The sequence below is a fragment of the Vombatus ursinus genome, unplaced genomic scaffold (genome assembly GCF_900497805.2).
Source record: "Vombatus ursinus unplaced genomic scaffold, bare-nosed wombat genome assembly UNPS02005236.1, whole genome shotgun sequence".
Lineage (NCBI taxonomy): Eukaryota > Metazoa > Chordata > Mammalia > Diprotodontia > Vombatidae > Vombatus > Vombatus ursinus.
The window spans coordinates 3,605,290-3,623,594 of NW_020945014.1; the positions used below are offsets into that span (position 1 = coordinate 3,605,290).

At 44.0% G+C, this 18,305-nt stretch overlaps 1 protein-coding gene across 2 annotated transcripts in view; it reads right to left on the minus strand.

Annotated features, from left to right (window-relative positions):
* The window catches only part of PTP4A3 (protein tyrosine phosphatase type IVA, member 3), a 112,870-nt gene that overhangs the window by 42,055 nt on the left and 52,510 nt on the right, over positions 1-18,305 (minus strand). Inside the window, exon 1 of one of the 2 annotated variants that reach the window (XM_027844964.1) lies at positions 2,260-2,501. The exons of the other annotated variant lie outside the window; for it this stretch is intronic. The gene's annotated coding sequence lies outside the window, so the exon portion shown is untranslated. Of the gene's footprint in view, positions 1-2,259; positions 2,502-18,305 lie in introns of those variants that run through there. 2 annotated transcript variants of the gene reach the window in all.

Here is an 18,305-nt window from a genome sequence, read left to right on the forward strand (position 1 = left end):
CGTAGGAGGAATTTTCCCTCACACCAACCCTTTTGAGGTCTTTCACCATAGGGTAGTCCTTACGAGAATGGCTAGCCACGGAAAATTTTATTCAACAAATCCCTGGGAGACACGCTATCCCAGGCTAGCCCCTGAGAGGTCTGTTATGCCAGGCTTGCCCCCTCTCCAAGATGATGTGAGATTATCTAACCCACTAATCCCAGATTCATTCCTTCAAAGTCTGCTGCCCACAAATCAGTGGCTATCAGTGCAGCACAATCAGCTATAACTTAGGTTCTCCAACACATCAGCTCAGGCTTCAGCTTGCCAATGTATAAAATGCGGATAAATGAGTAAAGATCCATTCTGAATGCAGCATCAGGCAGCACCATCCATTTCACACATTCCTGCAGCACACAGTCACCCCGAGCAGCTGGCCTCCATTCTAGCTTCCATAGAGTCCACTCCACCAATAATAAAACTCCCTATCTCTGTAACAACTTAAGATTTAATCAGTTGACAAGCATTTGTCCATCTCTCACAAATGTGCCAAGCACTCAGAAAGGGTTGTCATCAAACAATTTTGTGCAAATAGGTAGGCAGTATAAGTTTTATTATGCCCATTTTAGAGATAAGGAAACTGAGGTCCCACAGATGAAGTGATTTGTCCTAGGCCTAACAGCCAAGTTAAGTATTGGCACTGAGATACAAACTCAGGTCTCCCGGCTCTAGATTCAGGGTACTTTCTACCACATTGCAAATAAAATCAACAAATATTTTATAAATTGCCTATTACACACAAGCTGTTCCTACTTATCTGTCTCATCATAATAACAACTGCTATTTGTATAGTGCTTTAAACTTCGTAAAGTGTTTTACATGGGTTATATCATCAGTTATTTGCAATCTTACGTAGTCTATAGGCAGGTATGTGGTTTAGTAGATAAAACACTGGGTCTAGAGTCAGGGAGAACTGAGTTCAAATCCAGCCTCTGAAACTTACTACCTATGTGTTCCTGGGCAAGTCACTTAACCTCTGTTTGCCTCAGTTTCCTCATCTGTCAATTGGTTACCTCCCAGAATCGTGTGAATCAACTGAGATGATATTTGTAAAGTGCTTAGCACAGTGCCTAGCACACAGTAGGTGCTTAATAAATGCTTATTCCATCCATTTCATTTGATCCTCACAAAAAGCTTGTGAGGATTTTGGTGTGATTATTGTCATTTTTATTTTATAGATTGAGAAAGCAGAGGTTAAGCAACTTTCCTACAGTCCCGAAGCTAATGTCAGAGGTGAGGATGAGAAGACAGGTCTCCTGACTCCGTGTGCAGCCCAGCCCTCTATCTACTAAGACACACACAGCAAGTCCTAAAGTCGAGTTGCCCTGATCCTAGTATAAGTCTGGGTACCTGCCTCGTGGCTCAATTGCCACAGACCTAGGAGGGACACACACGTTCTGAAAATGTGCAAAAAGTAACAGGAACAGGACAGACAAGTCAGCTGCAGAAAGGAAAGAGGTCTACACAGCAGAAGATCTTTATATGCTTTCCTAGCCAAAAGGGCACAATTTTTGGACTATATGCTGCTTTTGAATTATCCAAGGTTCCCAATCCATCACACATGCAAGAACGAGACTTAACAGTCCTATTCAGCTCCACTAGGTTTTCTTTTTCTTTTTCTTTCTCTTCTTCATTCAGCAAAGCACTGATACTCTCAGTTCATGAATCTCCACTCACTTCAGAGGTCTCTAAAACAGAGCTCAGCCCCCCGATCTCTGCTTCATCCCCATGACCACGGGTGTTCCAGGATGCATCAGGACTGCTTCTCTCACCCTCACCCCTACTCCCTGTGTCTCCTTCACTACCCCTTTCCTATCTCAGAACTCAGCCAGAGGACCCTGTTGCTTTCATTTGATTCTGCTGCTGCCTCAAAACCCAGGAAGGAAAGGGAGGGGGGATTCAGACATTCTAGCCAGGACTACATAATCAAGGAGCTGGAAGGTTAAGAACAGAAGAAAACTGAGGCCCAGATAAGTTAATGACCTGCCCAATGACAAGCAGCTAGGTAGTAGCAGAATTAGAATATGACCTCAGGGTTTCTGATTTTAGACCCATTGATCTTTCTATCTGTTCTCTATCTCACTGATTGATTCCAGTTCCCAACTCCCATACTCCCAGAAGGAAAGGACCACTCGGAATGTCCATCCCACAGACCACCCTCCCTTGGAACCCAGAAGGGCTCAGGTATTTGGGCACAGGATTTCACCATTCCTAGCTTACCCAATCCTGAGAGTAAGGGACCAACAGTCATCTCCATCCCTCTCCAGCTCCAAAGGCCAGCTGCTGCTGGGAGCTTGTGGCCTGGGCTAGCCTTCCTCACCCCTGGCCAGTTTCCCTCTTCGGTCCTGAGCAGCACCCACCACGCTGGGGCACGCTTCGGGGCTGCTATTGCCTGAGGTGGTAAACAACTCCCATCCTCCCAGAAGCTTCCTGCAGGAAGCAGGAACCCGAGCAGGGACGGATCCCACGGCTCTCCGGGGATATTCAATAGCCCGAGCAACATATTTCCGAGGCTATTTATAGAGTCGTACAGGCATCACGTGGCCAGGCCCCAGTCTTCCCCATTAGGATGGGGTGGCTCGGATGGGCTTGTTTTGAAAGCAGGAGACGGCTAAGGCCCCGATGATAAACACCGGGCCCCCTCACTGCTCACCCACACCTGTTTTCTATATTTAGAGTCAGGCATCTGCAAGCAGGCTTGCTGGGAGGAAAAAACAGAGCAAAGGAGCTCTGGAGGCCAAAGCAGACAGGAGAGGGGGCAGACAGCAGTAAATGAAGCGCCGGCGGTGCCCCCCACCCCCCCACCCCACCCCCCCGGTCCACGGCAACAAACTCCAGACCTTGCCTATGGGGTATGGGCAACAGGATTATGGGGGCAGGACAGCAAAAGACTTGAGAGCAAAGCTACAGAAAGCAGCAGGTGGGAGTCCACAAACCTTGGGGGCTGTCGACTGGGACCTCTGGCATGCCTGGCAGAAAGAGCCCTGGCTAAGCAAGAGAGAGAGCTGGATTCCAGGCAAGCCTATGCCCCTGAGTGCTGTGTGAACCGAGGCAGATCACTGGCTGTCTCTGAGATAGCCTCCCTCCTTGTCTGTGAAATGAAAGAGCTGGGCTAGAGATTCTCTAAGCTCCCTTTGAGCTCTACAAGACTCTAGAACTCTGCATAATTTGCTTCCCCAGACACCATGTGAGGCTATAAAGTGCTAGAGAGAAAAGAAAAAAAAAACCCTAGACTTCCTGACTCCCATCATGCTGAGCCAGGATGCTTCTCTTGAGGTCAGGGGCTGTTAATCTTCTTTGTGTCATGGAAGGAAGGAAACAAGCATTTATTAAGTACCTACTGTGTTCCAGGCACAGCACCAAGCAACTTCTCATAGGATCCTCACGATAACCCTGAGAGGTAGGTGCTATTATGATACCCATTTTACAGTTGAGGAAACAGGCAGAGAGAGGTTAAGTGGCTTGCCCAATGTCACACAACCAGTAAGCATCTGAGCCCACATGTGAATTCAGATTTTCTGACTCCAAGCCCAGTGCTCAATTCACTACGCCACCTAGCTGCAGTCAATACACATTTATAAAGTATCTACTATGTGCCAGACACTGCTAGAGCTTTGTTGTTATTGTTTGTCCTTTGTTGTCAAAGAGGACCATGACATCAAGAAGATGTCATGAATTGCAAGTGGACTGGACTTAAGTGAGGCAGGGCTGTGTAAAGTCACCAGCTTCACCCTCTCCCCGATCTGGGTCCAGTGGCAAGATATAAATCAGGACAATTGGAGATGGCCCCAGATGAAGTGGGAGGCCTTGGCCTTTTTAAGCTAAGGTCTTTCCCAGGTGTCTCTGAGGCAACACCCATTCAGTGACTAAGGCTAGGGAAAGAATAGCCTATCTTTTACCTAGTCAAAAAAAATCAATCTAGGGGTGAAGACCCTCATGGTTTCTGACCAAAACAGAAACAATTGCCATTTACACTCACTCTGAGCCATCAGAATCCAAACAATGACCAAGTGAGGCTTGGGCTGGGACCTATTGTTGGCCAATCAATGAAGAGCCAGAATGATTTGGGTTTAAGGCACGGTCCATAAAAAAGAAATCTAGCCCACAACCCCAAGATATCTTGTGAGGTTTCAGCAATCAAAATTAATATTCCTTTGGGTAGAGTACCTGCAGGTAAGGGCACGATTCCCTATGTGGACAGAGGGAAAGGAAAAAGAGAGGACGGAGAGGAGGGAGAGGAGGGAGAAAAGGGAAAAGAGGGAAGGAAGGAAGGAAGGGAGGGAGGGAGGATCTGCTTTGCTCAACTGGAACTGGCCAGTTGGGTACCCAATGGGGCAGCTACTACTACTCATAGGTTGTTGTTTGGCCTTCATTCTCTAAGAGGACCCCATGACATTAGGAAGGTGATGTCATGACTTGCAAGTGAATTGGATTTAAGTGAGGCAGGGCTATGCAAAGTCACCAGCCTCACTCTCACCTCCAGAGCCATCTGGGTCCAGTGGCAAGATACAAATCAGAACAACTGGAGATGGCGCCCGTGCTAAGGCTGGGAATACTTAGAAAGATAAAAGAGAGTCCCCGCACTGAAGAAGCTTACACACTACGATATCTATGGATCCCTTCTTGGAATCATGTTGGTTTAGCCTTCTTTTTTTCCCTTAAAAAACAGTTAGAGATTAGTAATTATTAAGATGTCGTTTTTTCCTCTATGCAAGTTCTCCCTACCCCAAAATCTATCCATAAACCTCATGACCCTGCCATTAAGAAACCCTGCTATAGATAATCCATGAGTGACTCAAACAACAAATTTGGGCTGATTGCTAAGTCCCTTTCCCTCTTTGAATCTCAGTTTCCTCATCTGTGTCATACTTGTGTACTATCAACATTGAAAGGTAGTCAGGAGGACAACCCTTTGTAAACTTTAACCTGCCCCCAAAGCGTGCATCATTATGGGGTTAAGTGTCAACTATCATTCTCATTACTGTTACTGAATTTGCTCAGCCCCTTTGTGGGGGTGGGGGAAGAGTCCAAGGCTTTCAACAACACAATTGAGAACCAAGAGGAAGATTTTTTTGAAAAGCCACCAACAAGCCAATAACATTTTCTTACTCAATCCTCACAAATTCTTTGAGAGGTGGGTACTATTGTTATCCCCATTTCAGCAATTAGGAAACTGAGGCAAAGTGATTTGCCACACACAGCCATTGTCTGAGGGAAGTGGGATTCAAGCCTCTTCCTACCTCCAACTCCAACACTCGGCCTCTCTCACTCCCATCAAGCCCTCTCTCCTTCACAGCCTACTGACACCTGCTGCAAAAGAGTCTGGTTAACTGGCTTCCAAGCCCACCATTGAGATGAGAAGGTGGGAGAAAACAACCCTGGCAGCCTATGAAGGCTTTGGGGGGAAGAAATCAGCATTTCTACAGCATGTCGCAAAAATCTCATTGAAGTTATAAAGCTTTCATAACTTCAAAAGTGTAAGTGCTGCAAACTTAGAAAAAAAAATTTGAAAGAGTAATTATTTCCATTTTAAAATATTAATATGATTCTTATTAAACTTCAACAGAGCCACAGTCATGTGCTATACATCTCTCTAGTCACTTTCCAAACTTTGTAAAAACTTTTCCCTGCTGCTGCTCAGGGACTGAAAGGATTTAGAATCCTAGCCTTAAGATCTTTCAAACATTGAGGTTTTGATACATGTGACAGTTCTGATGTGACCCCACAAGAAACCATCTAATGGAGATAAATCAGATGACTGAGCTGGCCAAGGAAGAGGACCTCTTCCACCAAGTCACTGGTTTGCCATACATGCAATGTATGATGAAAGGGTGTCCCATTTTGTTACAGTGAAAATGTTAAATTCATTATGCAAAAGCCACAAAGTGAAACTAGTATAAAAAATTTAAGTAATCACACATTCAAGAAATGATGTTTTGGGGTAAGTTTGTAGCATTTATACTTCTGAATTTATGAAAGCTTAAAATTGTACTTTAAAGTTTTTAGAAGGCCTTTCCACACATTCTTTCACTTAAGCCTCACAACACCTCCTCCCCCGGTAATATAGGTGCTACAGTAGTATCATTCTGTTTTACAGATGAGGAAACTGAGGCTCAGAGAGGTTACGTATCTAACCCAGAGTCACACAGCTAGTAAATGTCCCTCACGGTATTAGAATTCAGGTCTCTCCTGACTCCAAGGCCAGCCTACCTAGAGGTAGCAAGTCTAGGAAGTTGTAGAAACCCAAGAACAAGGGGCTGTACATTTAGGGAGTAAAGCCAAGGGCAAGTGTTAGCCATGATCAAACCCCAATTATGGTACATGCCAGTTTGTTTAGTACACTTACAGAAACTTCAACTCAGCTCCAAGAATGAGACGAGCGAAAATAACACGAATTTTCATTTCCATAGCTTTTTCAGGTTTAATAAAATATTTGGCCCAACACCACCCTGCAAGATAGGTAGTACTATTAATATCTCCATTTTAGAGATAACAAAACTGGGATTCAGAAAAGGTTAAGTCTATTCCCCCAAGGTCTCACAACTAATAAAGCAGTAGAGCCAATGCTCAAAATCAAGTTGTAAGTTGGATTTACACAACCAGCGAAACACACCCTCAATAACATGGTCAGGAGATATTTCAATGTTTCAATGGGCATAATCCACCATCACCTCTGTCAGGCCAGAGGGGGAAAGTCACTGGGCCTGAGAGCACCCAACATAAGCAACAAGGGCAGGATGAGAATTCAGGTCTCTTGGCAGCACAGGAACAAAACCAGGAAGCAATTTTCGAGGAATCTCACACCTTACCCAACCCAAAGTCAAAGGCACCAATCTCCCTCCCTCCGGGTCCGTCTGGAATCAATACAGCTGCATCAACTGGCTTGGGAGCCTGGAGCCCTGCTGTCCAGTCCTAGTTCTGTCTAGAATTTCACAGGATGTGAAATAAGTAGAGAACATTAGGGTTTACATATCACATTCTAAGCAACCATCTTATAACGCAGGCAGCCCAAAAACTATCCCTATTTTACTAATGAGTAAACGCATACAGGAGCAAAGTAAAGCTTGGAGAGGTGGCAAGTCTTGCTTATGGTCAAATTCAGTTTAATGGCTCAATGTGTACTTACCAAGCACTTGCTATGTGCCAGTTACTTAGCTAAGCACTGGGATACAAAGACAAAATGTTTATGTTCTATTGGGGAGGGAGGGGCAGGAGGGGACATGACATTTAAAGAGCTAAGTTAGTACCTCACATGAGTGGAGCCATAAAAAAAGCCAGGGATGCCAAGATTCAAAGGTAAAGAAGGAATGTGTTCAAGGCAACAGGGACAGTGCATCTAAAGGCCATTTACAAGGAGGTAGAATGTTAGATTCAACAAACACCAGGTAGGCCAGTATGGCTAGAACTGAGGTGACTGATGATGGTAATTTAAAATACATAAATATATAAATATTATGTAATATATAATAATATGTATTTATATGCAATATATAAAACTTTAAGAGTTTTTTACATTTTACATTTTACAGATGAGGAAACTGAGGCTGAGAAAAGTTAAATAACTGATTCAGGGTCATACAGTTAGGGAGTATCCGAAGCAGGATTTAAACTCCAGTCTTTCTGATGAAGAAGTTAGACTTACTTATCCCCTTCCAGCTCTGACCTTCTGTGACCCAAATTCAAAACCTGTCCCTTGCTTACTATTGGTGGGACCATATTGATCAATCAATCCTAGGCAATCAATCCAACTACCTAGGCAGCTAATGAGTAAGAATGATGGACTGGGGGGTGGAGTGTACCCCCCGCAGCTGGAAGATCTGAGTTCAAATTTGGCCTCAGACACTTATTAGTTGTATGATCTTGGGGAAGTCACTCAGCTTCTGTCTGTCTCAGTTGCCTTATGTGGAAACTGAGGATAATAGTAGTACATATCTCCCAGGGTTATTGTGAGAACCCAATGGGATAACATGTATAGCTTTGTTATTAAACCTTTACGATGTGCCAGTCACTGTACCTTAGTCAAATCACAGCTTCTGTGGGCCTCAGTTTCCTCAACTGCAAAATTAGGAGCCTGGACAAGATAATGGACATGAGCAGCATCAGCTGTCATCATCACCATCATCATCTAAGATCCCTTCCAGTTCTGACCTTCTGCCTTATAAGGAAGGCTTCTTTTCCAGCTCTGGCACTCTATACTCTATCATCCTTTCAGCCTCTAGATCCTACGATCCTTCTGATCTCAGCCCCCTCCCCATGTGTCCCAAGTCCTCAGCAGAGCTGGGAACCAGGCTTAGGAGTCTCAGCTCCCAGACAACCAGGCCCCCCTCTCATCAGCAGATAACCTGACCACAGTGATGAGTCACAGCAGTCCTCTACTCTTGGGTAGGAGAATTGGCTTCCGAGGTTTTCCAAGAAAAACAAACAGGCATAAAAGAAAAACAGACCAAGTGATTGCAATTAGCCACGGGTTGGCACAGAGGGACGGCACAGCCTCCCCCAGCCAGGCAACATCGGGATTTCGGCATCTATCGGATCCATCTCCCGGGGCCTGCGTCCTCTTAGAGATACTACTCATGCATTCACAGAAGATGAGAATGGGAAGGAACCTTAGAATTCATCTGGTCAAAACCCCCTCAATTTACAAATGGGGAAACCAAGGCCAAGACAGGTTCAGCAACTGCCCCAAAGTCACCCAGCATGGCAGAGTTTGGAATCTGACCCCAGACTCCTGACTCTTAGTGTTCCCTCTTCGAGGATTATGGAATCAGAGACTTAAGGCTGGAAGGGACCATAGAGATCATGTAGTTCAACTCCTTGTTTTACAAATGAGAAAACTGAGGCCCAGAAAAATAAAGTGACTTACCCAAGATAATACAGGTAACCTCAGGCCAAGGAGGAATTTGCCCCTCTGCAGATGTAGGGTAGTGGGATGAAGGAGGAGGAGAGGCAGTTAAGGCATCCTGAAGAATATGATTGGGGCTGTTCCCTGAAGGTAGAATCAAAGAAAATCTGAGTTTCTCCTGCAAGTATTTCAGGCTCATGCCTCAAATTGTGTTTGGTAGGGAGGGAGTAGAAGGAGCTGGGCATGCAGCCCTTGGTGCCACCTGCAGGGCATTGGGCAAGGATTCTAGGAACAAGCCCCTGAGTTCCCTCAAGGCCGCTAAGAATAGCTTTCCCAGAAAGGTAATCAGGTCTGGCTTCCCACTCAGTGGCAGGTGGGCCAAATGGCCAACCAGAGCCAGAGCCAGAGAAAGTGAAGTTTCTTCATAAATGCCCCTTAACCCCTATACCAGAAGAGGTGAGCAGAAGGGCCAAGTCCTGGGGAGCCCTTGAACCCTAAGCAAGGAGGAAGTAGTTGAGTCCCAGGACCTTTCACAGTCTACCCCTCATGAGGCTACAGGGCCCAGCAAAAAGGCTGAGGCCCCCATGTCATCCTTCTGACATCCCCTCTGATATGATTAAGAAGGTTTAAGATGGGGTATCTTAAAGATGAGGATAGAGCCCTGGCCAAAACCCCAGTGGCTCTCTAATATCTACAGGATTGAAAAATCCTTGTTTGACTGTTCAAGCTCTTTTCTTTTCTTTTTTTCTTTTTTTTTTTTTTGCATTTTGGTGAGGCAATCGGGGTTAAGTGACTTGCCCAGGGTCACACAGCTAGTAAGTGTCATGTGTCTGAGGTTGGATTTGAACTCAGGTCCTCCTGACTTCAAGGCCGGATCTCTCTCTACTTGTTCAAGCTCTTTTCAAGCTGGCCCCTATCTACCTTTCCAGTCTTCAAACAATTTACTCCTTTCCAGACATTTCACAATCTGCCTCCTTACTGGTCCTCACACATGCCATACCATCTCCAATCTGTAAGCCTTCGCACTACCTGTCCCTCATTCCTGGAACACTCTCCCTCCTTATCTCTGGTTCTTAGTCTCCTTGTCTACCCTCAAAAATCAGATCAAAAAATAAAAATAAATTAAAAAAATCTGAATGAATGAATGAACAAATGGAGTAACTCAGATCCCACCTTCTGTAGATCTTTTTCAACTGCTCCCTAAACCCAACATATACACATCACTCCACCTGACTTCTCTCTGAGATTACCTGCCATTTACACAGGATATAACTTGCATTTACCTCCTTAACCACATGCTGTCTTCCTTATCAGAATTTAAGCAACCTGAGGGTAGAGACAATGTATTTGCCTTTCTTTAAATCCTGAGCACTTGGCACTTAGTGCCTGGCCTGTAGAAAGCACCAAATAAATGCTTAATGATAAGTCTGTCTAGGCCACATCTTAGTTGTGTGGTCTGGGGCAAAGCACCTCCTCCCTCCAAACCTCAGTTTCTCCATCTGGCAAGAAAAAAAAAAAAAGATAAGAGATCATTGCACTACCTCCCTCAGGTGGTTGATGGAAGGATCCAAATTCATTAAGCACCGAAGTATAGACAGTTGGAACAATAACAAGACATCGTATTTATAGAAATTTTTGAGTTTATGAGGTATGAACTGAAAGATAAATTAAGCAGGTATTATAAATGCTTGTTGATTATTCTTACCCTCATTTTATAGAAGGAAATGAGAGGCAGCTTGGTGTGGTAGATAGAGCTCTAGCCTCAGAGACAGAAAGACCTGTTCTCAAGTCTTACATCGGGCAAAAACTAGCTGTACGACCCAAGGCAAGTCACCTAACCTTTTTGTGTTCCCGACTATAAGATATAGAGAAGGCAATGCCCTTCACTGAGACAGGACAGTTCCCTGGTAAATTCTCCTCAGGGAATCAGCGAAATCACCGCCTGGTCTTTACTCCTAAGAATGATTGTTCATGGTTATACAGCGCTTTAGATCTTATAAAATGTCTTACCTATATTATCTCATTTGATCCTAACAACAAGCCCATGAGGTATTATTACCCCTCATTTTACTGAGCAGGAAGCTTTGAGGCTCAGAGAAGGGAACTAGCTTGTCCCAGGGCTACATAGAGACTAAATCAGAAGCAAAATTTGAACTCAGGTCTTCCTGATGCCAAGGCTAGCACTCTCCCCTATACAAACTACACCCCAAGGGTCAAAACACTGCCATCTAAAAACTATTTTTAGCTTACCTACTATACAAAAGCAGGCAGTGGGCAGGATTTGGCCCATGGGCAATGGGCCCTACACCATGTTGCCTCTTTTATGGATGAGGAAGCTGTGACTCAGAAAAATGAAGTAGTTGCCCAGTATTAAGAAAGCTTCTGATCCAAGATTCAAAACCTGGATCTTCTGATTTCATGGTCAGAGCTCTCTCCTCCACATCAAGTGACAGAACTGAATCACAGAGAGGAGACGTCTTGCCCCAGGTTATAGAGAAGTAAAAAAAATAATAATAATAATAAATAAGGTAGATCTTTCTTCTTCCCCTGTGATCCTATGCTGGCTTCTCTGCTCTCTTGGACCACAAATTAGATTGTGAGCTCCTTGCTTTTTTTTGTTTTGTCTTATTTTGGTTTCTCTTTCTATCCTTAGATCTTAACACAGTGCTCAGCACTTAGCAGGTGCTTAATAAAAGCTACTTGACTAGCTGACTGGTTAGAGTCTAGTGGTATGAAAGCACTTTGGAAGCATAATGAGAAGCTAGTGCTAGGATACGTGAGAGAATATGAGAGCAAACTCCTCAAACTGAGAAACAAAGCTAACTGAGAATGCTGGTTGCAGCCTTCCTCTGAATGAATCCTGCCCTTGCTTGCTTCCTTCTATATCACTGGGCAAAAAGCTCACATTTATGTAGTTCTTTCCTCCCAAAAGATTAAGAGTACATCCCATTTCACAGATGAAGAAACTGAGGCTCAGAGAGGGTAAGGCACCTGTCCCTAGGACTGCAATTACAGGACTGTCAGGGTAGAGGATAAAGGGAATGTCTTCAGAACTCCTGCTGAAGTCATCTCCTACTGAAGAGTCTCACGTTCCGGCTTGAAACAGTTCCAGAGATACCATTCTGGTTCTGCCTGTTATACCCTCCCCCTTTTCTCTCTCTGCCTCTGCAAATTCTACCTGTCCTTTGGGGCCCAGAACAAGTCCTACTTCCTCTGGGACGCCTTCCCAAGCTGTGCTGATTTCTAGCCAGTCAATTCATTCATCATTTAGTGTCTGTATTAAAACATCTCACGATAACAATAAAGTGACCTGAATTGTTCTGTTAACTACTGACTATGGTGGGTGACCTGTCTTTGCCAATTTGATTCCAGCCACAAAACATCTATTAGGTGCCTCCTAGAGCTAACATCCTCTACTCTGTGCTAGTACACTGTAGGCTGTATATAAACCTCACAGGAGCAGAGCCCATATCTTCTTTTCTATCTCTCCCAGGGCAACCCAGCACAGACGGGGACAGGCACATAATCCACGTTCAATAAATAACCATCGCAACTTACGTTTCTATAGTGCTTCTTGCTCACCCTTCCATGGAACGCTGGAAGTGAATCACAGAGCCTCAAAACTCAGAAAGGAAAAGGAAGTGAGGGGAGGGGGAGAATCACGGAGCAAGTTTGTTTTTTCTTTGTTTGTTTGTTTGTTTTTGCTTTTTGGTGAGGCAATAGTTAAGTAACTTGCCCCGGCTCACACAGCTAGTAAGTGTCAAGTGTCTGAGGTTGGATTTGAACTCAGTTCCTCCTGACTCCAAGGCTGGAGCTCTATCCACTGTACCACCTAGCTGCCCCAGTTGAACAAGTTTTAGCTTCACAAAATACTAGAACAAAAGAATCTCAAAGAGTTATAGAACCTCAGAATACAGAGCCTTAAAGTACAATCTTCATAGGATATTAGAACAAAGAACTTTGGAACTAAAGAACTGCAAACCACAAAACCAGAAAATCTTATAGTTAGAAAGGGCTCTCACCCACTGTTGGGTCAATAAACATTTATTAAGCACCTACTGTGTGCTAAGCATGGTGCTTTGTGTTGGACCTACAGAAAGAGGCAAAAGACAGTCCCTGAACTCAAGGAACTTAGAATCTAATGGAGGAGACATATACCAGGTGAATGTCCCTTGGTCAACATCCAGGGAAGTCATAAGCATTCTGCATGGAGGAGAGAACAATAAATCGGAAGAATGAGAGGGAGATGTGGAGGAGTATACTAATGGTGGCTTCTGCTAGTGGAAAACTGGGGACATGGTGGGGAGAATCCAACTGGCCCCATCTACTCCCCTAAAGGCTGACTGCCCTGGTAAGCCTACAGCCCTGCAGGCCTTCCAAGTACAGGGCTCCAAAGGGAATATCAAAGTCTATTCCTTTCCCAGCCTCCTGCCCTTCTTAGTGGGGTTTTACAAACAAAAACATTCCACTGTGCAATCAGGGCTAATTACAGAGGGGACAGAGACCACAGTTCCCTTTGGGGAATCTAATGCCTCGGGACTTCTGTGCTTGGGTAGAGGGACCATTGCCAAGTTGTAAAGGCCACAAGCTTCTTAAGGCTCATGGGGAAAAGAGGGAGGAGGGAAGATGAGGCCCCCATGGACCTACAATCTGAGATATGACCAGGGATAGCTGCCCCTGCTAGGGCTGGCCACACACAGAGAGAACTTGCCTGTGCCCCAACTTTAAGAGAAGTATTAGAAAAAGCAGTTTGGGACTGAGAAAACCTGAGTTTAAGTGCCAGGCCCTCAGCTACAATATAATACAACAAAGATCTCTTAAGTGCTTACCACGTGAAGAACATGATGTCAGTCACAGGGAAAGAAAGCTGAGAGTTGCTGTGTGACCTTCAGGAAGGCCCTTCTCCTTTCTGGGCCACATGTTCCTCATCTGTATAAGCAAGGGTTTGGAGTCCTATCACCTGACTCCTCTGTGAAAAGGGTTCCCCGGCCTTTCTAACAAGCTGTGATTTAACTCCCCACGTGGAAAATGGGGAGGTAGGTGTTATCTGTGTGGGGAATGGACGGGAAAGGCAGGTGCTATTCTGATGTAATGAAAAGAGATGTGGCTTGGCCTAGGAGTCAGGAAACTTGGTTTTGAGTCCTAGCTCGGTATCTAAATCACTGCATGTCCTTGGGCAACTCCCTTTCCACTGCTGGACCTTAGGTGCCTCCCTTGCAGAATGAGGGAGTTGGCCTAGAAAAGTCCCTTTTAGCCCCTCACACTGGAGGTTCTAACATTCTATGTTCTAAGGTCCTTCTGGCGTTCTGTGTTCTAAAGTCCCTTCCAGTTATGACATTCTATGGTCCAATGCCCTTGCCAGCTCCAATGTTCCATTCTATTTCTAACTTGGCAGGTGATGTTATTGACTTCAATCTAATAATCAATGTATCTGCTTAATTCTGGAGAGGGACATACTAGGTTTAAGGGATTCTTAACAGGGAATCCACGTACTTGTTTTTAAAAATGTTTTTTACAAGTATATTTCATTTCTCTTCTGTAATCCTATGTATTTTGTTGTATGCATTTACAAAATCTTGTTCTGAGGAGTCTATCAGCTTCCCCAGAGTGGCAGAGGGTTCAAGGTCAAGAGCCCATGTCTCAGACCATACTGGGAAGCAGTATATTGTGAATAAAGGCTGTGAATGATTTCTCTAATGAACAGGGGGAGTAACGGTGGTATTACAATATACTACCTCCTGTGTAAAGAGCATTGTATTGGCTTCTGAGGGACAAAGTTTCAATAGATAAGATTTCCTCAGGAACTTCAGAGTCCAGCAATGGGATAAAATACTAATACAGAAAGGATAAGTATACTAATACAGAGACTCAAGTGTCTCTGAATATAAGCCCAGCACTCCCTCCATCCACAGCTCCAAGCTTCCTCTCTATGACCACCACACAGATAACGATGACACACAAGGTTACATGGTAAGTGCAATAGAGGGATAAATGCTAAACAACATGCTAAGTGAGATCCTGGGAGGTCATTACTAACCTGGAGAAATCGGTGAAGACTTCCTGGGGAAAGTGACATTAGGACTGGGCTTTCAAGGATGGGCTATTTCTGGTTTATCCTATATGTTTCTTGTTTGTACATTATCTCCCCCACTGGACCATGAGTTCCTTGGAAGCAAGGCCTATCTTTTGGTTCTCTTTGTATCCCCAACGCTTAGCACCGTGCCTGGCACATAGCAGGAGCTCAATATTTACTGACCGACCAAAAATAAGGAAGGAAAAATGTTCCAAGTATAAGAAACAGTCCTAGTCCTGCACTGATTCTATGTTTATGTATATGTATATATGTGTATGTTACAGACCTGTGATTCTTACAGTTACCCATATTGACTGCTGTCTAGCAATTTATAGTCTTAGCTGCTCAGGACACTGAAAGGTGAAGTGATTTGCCCAGGGTCACAAAACCAGTATACATCAGGGGCAAAATCTGAACCTAGGTCCACCTTGACTCCAAGATCCTGCAGATGCTCCGAGGGCCTCCACTACAGTACACCGCCCTGATGCTGCAGAGATATTAAAAGAACCGGAGAAAATTTTTTTAAAGTATCCTTTAAGAAAAAAAAAAAGAAAAGAAAAAGAAATGGAGGAAGGCCTCCAACGTGTTGAGTGCATTACCTATGAGGTATTTATGGAAAGCACAAGAGCTGGAAGGCACCTCAGAGATCAGCCAGTCCAGCTCCTTCATTTTACAGACGAGGAACCTGAGGCCCAGAGACATTGAGTGCTGCACTCACAACACACGGGCAGCCAGGAGCAGAGCTGGGATCTCTAAATCTAGTACCTTCTCCCACTGAATCGCCCATTTTGAGAGGCACAGATAGCTGAGGATATGCAGAAATGATGGGAACGTTCATATGGATAAGATTAAGAATCCATCCAAGGGCTGAATTATACCACTCTAAGTTCTAATACCACTGGAGAAAAGAAGGTGGCCCGTGGATAGTCAAAGAAAGCTTCCTAGGGAGGTATGCTTATACCTGACCCTGAAGTATGGAGGAAGGGATCATAGAAGATTCAGAAAAGAAGGAAGCCTTGGAATACCCCTGCTCAGCCACCATCCTTCTGCAGATACCCCTCCATATGCCCAGAATAGCTTTCCCTGCCTAGCTTAGTGATAAAGATTCTTAGCTCTTCATCTATTGAGCCTGAAATTCCACCTCCTTTGGGAAGCCTTCCTGGACTCCTCACAAAAAAGATTTTTAAAATTTCCCCAGGGTGATTATACCAGAATGTGAGACAGGGTACTAGATGTGAAATCAAGAATCACAGGTTCAAATCTCAGCTCTCTTTTTACTGATTAGGGCAAGCTACATGCCCTCCATAGGTCTCAGTTTCTCTAGCTGCAAAATGAGGAAGGAAGGAAACAAGCCTTGATTAAGTGTCTACCACATGCCAGGCACTTCAAATATTATCTCATTTGATCTTCACAACAACGCTGAAAGATAGGTGCTATTATTATCCCCATTTTACAGTTGAGGAAACTGAGGCAACCTGAGGTTAAGTGACTTGCAGGGTCACACAGCTAGTAAGTATCTGAGGCCACATTTAAATTCAGGTCTTCTTGACTCCAGACCCAGCTGTCTAACCACTGAGCCACCTAGCTGCTACCAAGAGGTGAGACTAGATGATCTCTAAGATCCCTTTAAATCTAATGACTCCAAACCCACCCCATTTGGAAACACCCGTATTCCTGTCAAAGGAACCACTGATTCTTGCAGCCTCAAGTTCATAACTTTGGCATCATCTTCAGTTTCACTCTCCCTCACCCTATGTGGCCAATCAGTTATCATTCCTACCTCCAACAAAACGCTGTCTCACACCTGATCCATTCTGTCTCCTCACACAGCTACCACTTCAGCACCAGCCGACCACACCTTCTCACCTAAATGACTGCCCGCTCATCAGTCTCCCCACTCCAACCCATCCCTCTCACTGCTGATGAACTGGTTATGTCACTGCCCACATCAATGACCTCCAGTAGCTCCCTCTTACTGCCTCTGGAATCCACTATAAACTCTTCTGCTTGGCCTTCAAAACCCTTCCCACCTTGCCTGTCTTCACTGCTCCCCTCACTCTGTGACTGAGCTATTCTGGCCTTCCTGCTATGATGTACATGGGACACTCATCTGCCTTCTCCATGGCGCTCTGCATCGGCCTTCTCCCAATTCTGGAACATGCTCTCTCCTCACCGCCACCTCACGGAATTCCTCTCTTCCTTCAGGACACAGCTCGAACCCCACCTTCAATGTGAAGCCTTTCCTGATCCCCTCAATGCTAGAGGTCTTCCTCCCAAACTCCCTTGTATCTGTCAGTATTCATTCTCCTTCTGTTTACTTGCCATATATGTACTTATCCATATGGTTATACAGACATGGTACGTGCATGCCCTATAGCATGCATATGTGTGCATATAAATATATCTATACATATTATAGATGTGTGTACATGTTACACTATTATATGTTCTATTACATATAGTACATTCTAATGTGCATGTATGCATATACATATTCATACATACATATATTTATACATATAGATATATAGTCTTCCCCATTAGACTGTAATGTAATAAACTGCATGTAATATAATATGTGCATGTATATGTATCTGTGTATATATGTACTGTGCACATGTAAATTGTGGGCATATTATTTATACATATGCACATATATATTTACACATATATACATAAACATATGCATGTGTAAATAAATGTGTGTATTACATATAATATGCATATAATTTACATACATATATACACATATATTTGTCCTTCCTATTAGAATATAATATATTATATGTTATGTATGTGTCTATTTGTCTATATTGCATACACATATAGACACATGCACATAACACATGCATTATATGGATACACCTGTATGTTACATTGTAACGTGTATGGTGTACATGTATGCATATACATAAATATATATACACATACACACATATTTGTCTTCCCCATTAGAATGTAATCTCTTAAGCAGGGATTGTTTCATTCTTTGATTTTGCATCCCCAGAACCCCAGTACATGTATGCATATACATAATATATATTATATACACACATACACACATATTTGTCTTCCCCATTAGAATATAATCTCTTAACCAGGGATTGTTTCATTCTTTGATTTTGCATCCCCAGAACCTAGCAGGCACTTAATATATGCTTGCTGACAGACTTTTATCAGTCAATTTTGAGACTACTAGATGCCCAGCTCAGTGTTATAGGGGAAACAGGAGGAAGAGAACCCACCTTCCAAGACCTCTGCCCTTTTCCACCTTTCTCACTGCTAGTGCCCTGAACCCTTGACCTGGCTATTCAATGACTTACTTGTTTTAAACCTTCTCAGGCATCACTG